The following is a 9,712-nucleotide window of genomic DNA, read 5'->3' as shown; positions in this document are numbered from 1 at the left end:
TGCATCCCCTGGCAGCACGGACCCCCCCCCCCACCTCCTCCAGCCTAACACGTCGTGGGGGGGGGGCAGGGGGCATTACCATGAAAGTTCTTTTTCAAAGTCTTGGTTTTTTTTATCCTTTTAGAAATGGATACTCTTGAACCAAAACAAAAACGCTGGTCATATGAGGCTGGTTTCAAAATGAAGGTTGTGTCAAGAGCAGAAGAGAGCAATAACAGAATTGCATGTAGGGAATTCTGTGTTGACAAAAAGCAAGTGAGGGAGTGGCCGAAAATGAAGGCTGACGTGGAACAGATTCCAAAAGCTAAGAAAACTCATCATGGTTTAACGTCTTTTTATGGGGCTCTAGAAAGTGAATTGCATAAATGGGTTAAGGAGGGTCATCAAAATGGTTACTGCATAACACACATTGGAATCTGCATACGTGCTCTGCAAATGGCTAAGAATGACAAATACAAAGCACCAGGCATTGAAAAATTTGCTGTGTCAGCAGGATGTTGTACCTGCTTCATGAATAGGTTTGGCCTGCTGTGTTTGAAACAAAGAACAAACATTTCCCAGAAATTGCCACAAGACCTGGAAGAAAAAATTATGTCAGTCCAGTCATTTATTATAAAATAAAGAAGAATTTATAATTATGACCTGGCAGATATTGGGAATATGGATGAAACTGCCATGACTTTTGTTCTTCCAAGCACCAGAACTGTGGCAAGTTAAGGAGAAAAAAATATTTCTCTCAAAACCACAGGAAATGAAGAAAAAAAAACACTTTACAGTTGTTCTATCATGTTTGGCTAATGGAACTAAGCTGCATCCTCTCATTATTTTTGAAAGAAAGACCTTGCTTAAAAAGATCAATTTCCTACCAAGAATTACTGTGCATTCACATGTTAAAGGCTGGATGGATGAAGACTAAACAAAAAAATGGCTGGGAGAAATTTGGAACCGATGACCATAAGCAAATGTGGCGAAGAAAGCTGATGGTGCCGGGCTATCAAAAGAGATAGTGTCTGGGGTCTTAAAGGCTTGAAGGTGAACAAGCAGCCATCTAGCTCAGAAGCAACAAAGCCCACATGAAAGAAGCACACCAGCCTGTGCGTTCACGAGGTGCCAAAGGGATCAGGTATAAGGCATCATCACACAAAAAAAATCTTACCATACTGAATGAAGGGGGGAGTGCAGAATGGAGACCCAAAGCCAATTTGTCAGCCACTGGAGATCCCCTCACAGAGGGGTCAAGGGGAGGAGATGAGTCATTCGGGGTGCTATGTAGCACCGATGAAGATTACAGCTTTCCTCCAGATCCTAAATGCTCCCCCCCCCACCCCAACTACCATGATCCGAATTATATCTTGCAAGTCTGAATAGAGCAGAGGTTGTACACTGGTCCATATAGGAGCTGAAGGCACAGGAAATCCAGCGTGGATGATACCTTCAGGACCAGGGGTGTGAGGGGCGATACTAGGAGAGTAGAGGGTGAGTGGGTTGGAAAGGGAGAATCGATTACAAAGATCTACATGTGACCTCCTCCCTGGGGACAGACAACAGAGAAGGGGTGAAGGGAGATGCCGGATAGGGCAAGATATGACAAAATAATAATCTATAAATTATCAAGGGCTCATGAGGGATGGGGGAGTGGGGAGGGAGGGGAAAAAAAGTGGACCTGATGCAAAGGGCTTAAGTGGAGAGCAACTGCTTTGAAAATGATTAGGGCAAAGAATGCACAGATGTGCTTTATACAATTGATGTGTGTATATGTATGAATTGTGATAAGAGTTGTATGAGCCCCTAATAAAATGTTTTAAAAAAAAGAAAAAAGAAAAAGTCATCGTTACTTGTTTGGGATATGTTCAGAGCCCACCTATCAGATGACATAAAACAAATTGGCAAAATCTACTAAATTTACTCTAGTCATTATTCCAGGTGAGCTTCCATCTGTACTTCAGCCTCTGGATGTATCTTTGAATAAGCCTTGTAAAGACCGTGTGCGAAGGATGTGGCATGAATGGATGTCATTGGGTCAAGCCCGACCAACAAAAGGAGGAAATCTCATGAAGCCTGACATAGAGTTAATAGGAGTCTGTTCAAGATGCGTGGGAAGACATTCCAGAAGACATGGTGCGACGTGCCTTCCAGAAATGTAGTATTAGTAATACTATGGATGGCAGTGAAGACTGCGCTTTGTATGAAAATGACAGCAGTGATGGTGATGACGGCGATCTCAGTGAGGACAGCGTCTATGATGACCTCACACTAGCTGAAGCTCTGCATTGGGATATGGATGATGATGAGGAATCCAGTTTTGAAGGATTTTAACTCTTTAAATTTTAATTTGGTTGCTCATTGAGCTCAGGTAATAGTACTCTTAAGGTATCATTGCTGATACCTTATTGTTTTTGTTGAACCTATTTTCCACTTATTGTGTTGTTTTACTAATGTTAAATGACTTGTCCTTTTATTTATGTTTTTAATTTAAAATAAATATTTAAATAATTACCCCACTGATGTTGCAATTTTTAGCAATTTTATTTTCATTTGTTTTGATTATTGAAACTCACCAATAGCTTCTGCATTGTCTACCCTAGGCTTATATTCAAGTCAATCAGTTTTTCTGGTTTCCCAGGTAATAATTAGGTACTATATTCGAGTATATATGGTATTTCACATATCTTTGTTTGAGTGGATAATAAAGATTTACAAAACATTTATGTTCTCAAACCTTTTGTATATCATTCAATTGGCATGAAATTTGGGTTCCAAACTTTTTTTTTACTATATTCCATGGTAAGATACACATTTTACATTGTGACCCATATACTCTTATGTCTCTGAAGCAAAACATTATAAAAATTAATATTCCTTAGAATCATAAATGACTCAATGACAGAGAGTTGATTTGAAATGAACTGACCTCTGACCATTTGAATTTGCCTATGTCATTAAAATGAATATTAATGTAATTAGATGAATTTATATTTGATTTGTTGAGAAGAGCAGTGGTTTGTGTCTATGCTTGAGTATGCAGCAGCCATGGGTCAATTCATCTTCTGCTGTTTCACCGGCCCTTTACTTTGTCAAATATGGTATATTTCTCAAGGGGAAGGTCTCTCTTGATAAGATGTATAAAGTACATGAAAGGAAGTCTCACCACCGTTGTCTCTAAGGAGGCCTCCGGTTGTACTTTTTCAAAGACAAATCAGTATGTCCTTTTCATATTCCATGGCACTTTTCTTATTTTTCTCCAGCCCCACAATTCAAGTGCATCAATTCTTCTTCCGTCTTCTTTATTCAATATACAACTTTCTCTTGCACATAAGGCAATGGAAAATACCATGACTTAGCTTAGGGACTCCTTAGTCCTCAAACTAATATCCTTGCTTTTCAATACTTTAAAGATGTCTTGTGCAGCAGATTTACCTAATGCAAGATGTCTTTTGATCTCTTCACGGCTGCTTCTATGAGCATTGATAGTGGATCCATTAAGACAAAATCTTTGGCAATTTCAACTTTTCTCCATTTATCATGCTGTTAACTATTGGCCAATTGTGAGAATTTTGATCTTCTTTACATTGATTTATAATCAATATTGAAGACTGCCATCCTTGATTTTCCATAGTAAGTGCGTCAAGCCCGCTTCACTTTCAGCAATAAGGTGGCTTCGTCTGCATAGTGCAGGTTGTTGATAAGTCTTCCTCCAAACCTGAAGCCACATTCTTCTTCATAAAATCCAGTTTCACTGATTATTCGCTAACCATGCAGATTTAATAAGTATGGTGAGAGGATACAACCCTGTGTCATATCTTTCTTGATTTTAAGCCATTCATTAGTCCATTGTTCTGTTCATACAACTGTCTCTTGATCCATATATAAATTCCAGATGAACCCAATTTAGTGTTCTGGAATTCCAAAACTTCTCAAGGCTAGCCATAGATTTTTTCTGATCCACATAGTTGAATGCCTTGGCATAGTCAATCAAACACAAGTAAACCTCTTTATGGTATTCTCTGCTTTCTCCCAAGATCCACCTGATATCAACAATGATATCCCTTGTTCCATGCCCTCTTCAAAATCCAGCCTGAACCTCTAGTAGCTCTATATCAATGTTACCACTGCAACTTGATGTTAGATGAACTTCAGCAAGATTTTAGTTACATTTAATATCAATAATATTGTTTTCTAATTTGAGCATTGTGTTGCATCACTTTTATTGGGAATGGGTACAAATATGGATCTTTTCCAGTCAGCTGGACAAGTAGCTATCTTCTAAATTTCCTGGTATAGACGAATTAGTGCTTCCAGTGCTTCATCAGTTGTTGAAACATTTCGATTGGTAATACATCAATTCCTGGAGCCTTTTGTTTGGCTAGTGCTTTCAGTACAGTTTAAACTTTGAAGAAGACCTTTGTCAAATAGTTATGGGTAAATTCAGATTTCTAAAAGTTACTTTCTTTGATTTTTCAGATCCTCAATAACCTGTTTTTTTAATTTTGACAATTGTTTGAACTTTTCTTTATGGTAAAAGGATCATTGATAGTATTAAATATTGGTGAGATTATGGTGAAACTGGCATTTTCATATGCTGCTCACAGAAGTTCAGATAGAAAGTTTCTGTAGGTTAAGAACATATATTTTAAAAGTTTAGCGTTATTATATACACCCCAAATAATCCAAAGCAGGAACACAATCAGAAACTGCATTCTGTTGTTCACTGCAGTACTATTTATAATGTCAAAGGATAGAAACAATCTAAATCTCAATCAACAGATAAATGGCTAAATAAATTATATATATATATATATATATATATATATATATATATATATATATATATATATCTTAAAGGAACCCACTCAGCATCACCACTAAGAAAGCCTTGGCAATCTGCTTCTATAAAAGATTATAGTGAAGGAAACTCCACAGAGAACTCAGAGTCTCTGAGCAATGAATGAGTTCTCTGTTACATATGGGGGTCTCCGTGAATTGAAATCCACTTGCCAGCATCAATTCATGACATATAGATGTAGATAAAGACGTAGAGGCATTGTGTAAATCTGCTGCAAAAGATCTCCTTAAAATGTTAAAAAGCACAGATGTCACTTTGTAAAGTGTCACTTTGTGCCTGACCCAAGTCAGGGTATTTTAAATGGCCTCATAAGCATGTGAAAGCTGGACAATGAATAAGGAAGACTGGAGAAGATTGATGAATTTTTTGTACTACTGATACATAAGCTTAAATACAGGACATTTTACATAAACATCCCCCCACATGCACATAAATATACATATACTTATGTCACACACATAAATATCCACTGTCATCAGATCAAATTTGACTCATATAAATCCTATAAGGTAGGATTTGCTAATCCTATTGCTCATTAGGACCTCTGATATGATATGATGACAAGGGAGTGAGAGAGAGGGAGAGGGAGAGAGTGAGAAAGATTGGAATACTATAGATATCCTATTTTGGTAATTTCATTTAAAAATGATTCTCCTTTCTCAATATAGGTGTTATTTACCTACTCAATTAAAATCAAGTGTGTAGAGCTCATTCTGAGTATCAAATTCTGTTGCACCACTGACCCCACTTCCTTTATCAAATATAAAATATCGTCATTATACTCTGAGTGTATATAAGTGGTATTAAGGATATTGATTTCCTAAGTTTTTAGGAGGTATTCCTCCTAAGATAATCACATCATGCTTTGTAAAGAAAAGGGTCGGGTTAAAAAAAGAGGGAAAACTAGTTAAAAGGATGTTCATATAACCTCTTACCTGGGGGATGGACAACAGAAAAGCAGGTAAAGGGAGATGTCAGACAGTGTGAGATATGACAAAATAATAATAATTTATAAATTATCAAGGGTTCATGAGCAAGGGGGTAGTGGGGAGGGATGGAGAAAATGGGGGCTGATATCAATAGCTCAAGTAGAAAGCAATTTTGAGAATGATGATGATGGCAACAAATGTAAAAATATGCTTGACACAATAGATGGATGTATGGATTGTTATAAGAGTTGTTCCAGCCACTAATAAAATTATTTAAGAGGAAAAAAAGACACCGAATGACATGGATTGGCATGGTGGCTTTGCATGCCTCCAATAGAACAGCAGTTATTAAGCTGGTACAAGATAAGGCAACATTTTCTTCTACTGTGTGTACAGCGCTATCAGTTGGAATGAACCTGAGACACTTAACAAAATATTAACAATAAAGTTTTAAAAAGTAACAAAGTTACAAAAGGAAAAAAGGAAAGGGGGCATGGTAGTGCATTAAATGTTTTACATAATAGAAGTGGTGGAGAGAAAGAGCAGGCTGTCGGGTTTTGTTTTTCTGCATATAGCCTAAATTGGGTGTTATTGTGGTATCTTCAGTTCTCTAAGGACATTCTCTCCACTGCTACATACTTCAGAGTGTTGCCAAATATTCATTACATGCATTCATTAAAGACTTGGAGACATGGTCACTAAGGACACTTATTTATGGATTGGGCCTCAGGTTTAGCAAATATAACAAATGACATTCTTTTTGAAAAAATTCCAGACTATATGCAGAAAACCTGATTATCATTTGTTTTTAAAATATAGATAGTTCTTGATATTCCCTGAATCCTTCAACCAGTATATACTTTCAACATTAGACAAATGTTTCAATGAGAATGGCCTGACCACATGTTGGGAACGAAAACATCGAATTGATCATTATTATCACAGGATGCTTAAGAGCTGAGCATGGGTCCATGGGTAAGAGTGACTGGAAGTCCATGTACAAGCCTCTACAGATGAAATGTTTCATCCTTCTTTTTTTTGTAATAAAAAACTTTTTTAAGTGAGAAGTCTACTTTAACTGAACAGAAATGTTTAGAGAGTTGCATTACATAGTGGTAAAGATGAGGCTTACGGAAAGCAAGGGGGTGGGGGGAAGCACTCAAGGCCTCTAACAAGAGTAGCCACAGAAGTATGGAAAAGTTTCCTCTATTCCTTCACCAATCTAGGGCGCAGGACCAACAATTACTAGCAGCCCAGGTAACAAAAATTACGCTTCCTAAATCTCTTGATGTCGATTCCGCATGTAGAGCAATAGAGACGCCCTACATGTGCCACTTAACGACAGAAGCCCTTTTTGTGTGTTTCATCTTTCTGACTCTTGGATAAGTAGAGACAATTAATCATTATGGATTTCTCAAAAAGTAAGTACATGCATGTGAATTCCCATTATTTTCTCATTAAAAGCCTTATATGATGTTTTTCTCTAGAGAAAAGCTGAGCTCATGTTTACTGAAATGCTGAAATGTTAGTGATTCATTACATTGTAGTTAAAAATAAAAAAAATAAACATGAGTGTTTGGCTTTGAATTAATGAAAAGCATTTACAAGATTGTATTTATGCATAAATAAAAGTAGATCATCTAAATCTAAGGGAAGACTTTCTAAAATCAGTCTTAATGAATATTGTCTGATGATTAATTTGGATGCCTGCACTTTAAAAATCTTCTGTTCTCTTAAACACAAGCAGAAATCAATAAATCAAAGAGAATTTCAAGTAACTTGTTAAAATATATTTAGAAGCAAGAACATGGCTAAAGTTTGGTTGTGTAAGACACCAATACTAAGTGACTCTTGATTAAGGAACAATATAAGTAAACTGTGAATGTAATCATTTCCTACATATCATATCAAGTCTATTACCCATTTAAATAAACTATTGAATTATTCAATAATTCACTAGTCATTCAATCAATCCATTTTGCCAGGGTGATTTTAATAGTCTTGGAATAGTCACTAAATACAAGATAAAATATATTTTTAAAGGAAGTGAATAGTAGAACAAATTTAAATCATATCTTTTATGAAGGACTTATATAGCGAGTATATAAAGAACTCTTGCAATTCAATAATAGAAAGATTGAAAAGTCAATTGAAAAAGAAATGTTTATAGAACCTATTTCTTCAAAATACCTATACAAATGGCCAATAACCATATGCAATGATGCTTAACTTCATTGCTACCAGGGAAATTCAAACTGAAATCACAGTAAAATACCACTTCACATTCACTGAGATGATTATAAGCAGTAACACAGGTAATAACAAACTTTGGGAGTATGCGGAAGAATTGAAACCTCAGGCATGTCTAGTGGGAATGTAAACTGGTATATCCATGTTGGGAACATAGAAAATTCCTAATACTTTAAACATAAAGTTACTAGGGAACTCACCTATTCCATTTCTATTTCCAAGATAAATAAAAACATATCCATTGATAATACTTGTATGTGGATTTATATTATTCACAATAAGCAAAAATGTAGAAACAACCTAATGTCTATCTGCTGAATAATTAATAAACAAAATGCAGTTTTCCATACAAAGGAATATTATTCAATAATAAATTAATTTGCTGTTTTCTTATTAGGCTTTCCTTTTCCAGAAAATTTCCAGCCTCCGAAATGTTAAGGGGTAGTTCTACTCTATTCCATAGAGTTTCTATGAGTTGGAAAAGTAATGAAAATCACTGCAAACAAGTCTATGCCAATTCATAGGGCAGAGTGAGATAAAGGCTAGAACTTTCCCTGTGAGTCTCTTTGACTGTAAGTCTTTGCATGAGTAGAAATCTCTGTCTTTCTCCCATGGAGCTGCTGCTGGTGTCAAACTGCTGACCTTGCTGTTAGTAGCCCAACACTTAACCGTCATGCCACCAGGGTTTTTTGGACTGGATGGTAATGGGTTTTCAATGTTCTGATTATAATAACAACCCTAAAGGACAGAGAACAACTGCCCTACGTTCAGGAGCCATATCATAGTGAAATAATCTGAATAAGCTATAAGTGGGAGCTAGAGGAAATTATTACAAATTAGTGAAGAAAGCACAGGAAATGTTTTTAGAAAATAGATTTAATAGTTACAGAGTTTATTGTAACAATGTTAATCTGAAAACAAAGAAAAGTGATGTACTAGTTAAAAACAAAATGAGATAAAATCATAATCATAAGTACTATAATTCTCAGTCATATAAATCACAAAATATTCCCTCATTTATTAGTGAATTAAATCTATCATTTCTCTCTGTTGTCTGTGTGAAAGTGAAAATTCAGTGGAAACCTATTAGAGACATAAACATTTTTAAAAGTCATTAAAAAAAAAAAAAACTATCTCACCCTCTTCGCAAATCTTGTATCTCTCAGGTTTGAGCAGAAATCATGAGCCAGGAACGAGGAAGCATACAACACTGACCATATTCATCCTCCAGGGATTGACCAAAGACCCACAACTGCAGATTCTGGTATTTATAGTTCTGCTTATTACCTACATATTGAATGTCACCGGAAATCTAACCATCCTCTTCCTCACATTAGTGGATTCCCATCTCAAAACAGCCATGTGCCTGTTTCTCCAAAAATTGTCCTTCTTAGAAATCTTGTTCACCTCATCCTCCATCCCAAGGTTCCTATACAGTATGTCAATGGGTGACAGGACCATTACATATAATGCTTGCTTAAGTCGATTATTTTTTGCAGATGTGTTTGGGGTAACAGAATTTTTCCTTCTTGTCACCGTGTCCTATGATCAATATGTGGCCATCTGCAAACCTTTGCATTACATGACCATAATGGACCACAATGTCTGTAAAAGGTTTATCCTAGGGTGCTAGATAATTTCCTTTTTGATGATATTCCCAGCTGTTCTCATGTTACTGGATCTGGAATTC

The 9,712-nt window shown here is 36.2% G+C and overlaps 1 non-coding gene across 1 annotated transcript; it reads right to left on the bottom strand.

Annotated features, from left to right (window-relative positions):
• Positions 1–6,995: 6,995 nt before the first annotated feature.
• LOC142452254 (U11 spliceosomal RNA) lies at positions 6,996–7,128 on the bottom strand. The gene has a single exon (XR_012785277.1). It is a non-coding gene; the product is annotated as a U11 spliceosomal RNA (small nuclear RNA).
• Between the last annotated feature and the right edge of the window lie 2,584 nt (positions 7,129–9,712).

Source organism: Tenrec ecaudatus, chromosome 6, assembly GCF_050624435.1.
Source record: "Tenrec ecaudatus isolate mTenEca1 chromosome 6, mTenEca1.hap1, whole genome shotgun sequence".
Classification (NCBI taxonomy): domain Eukaryota; kingdom Metazoa; phylum Chordata; class Mammalia; order Afrosoricida; family Tenrecidae; genus Tenrec; species Tenrec ecaudatus.
The sequence above is the reverse complement of the archived record's forward strand: the minus strand, read 5'-3'. Positions and strand labels throughout refer to the sequence as shown.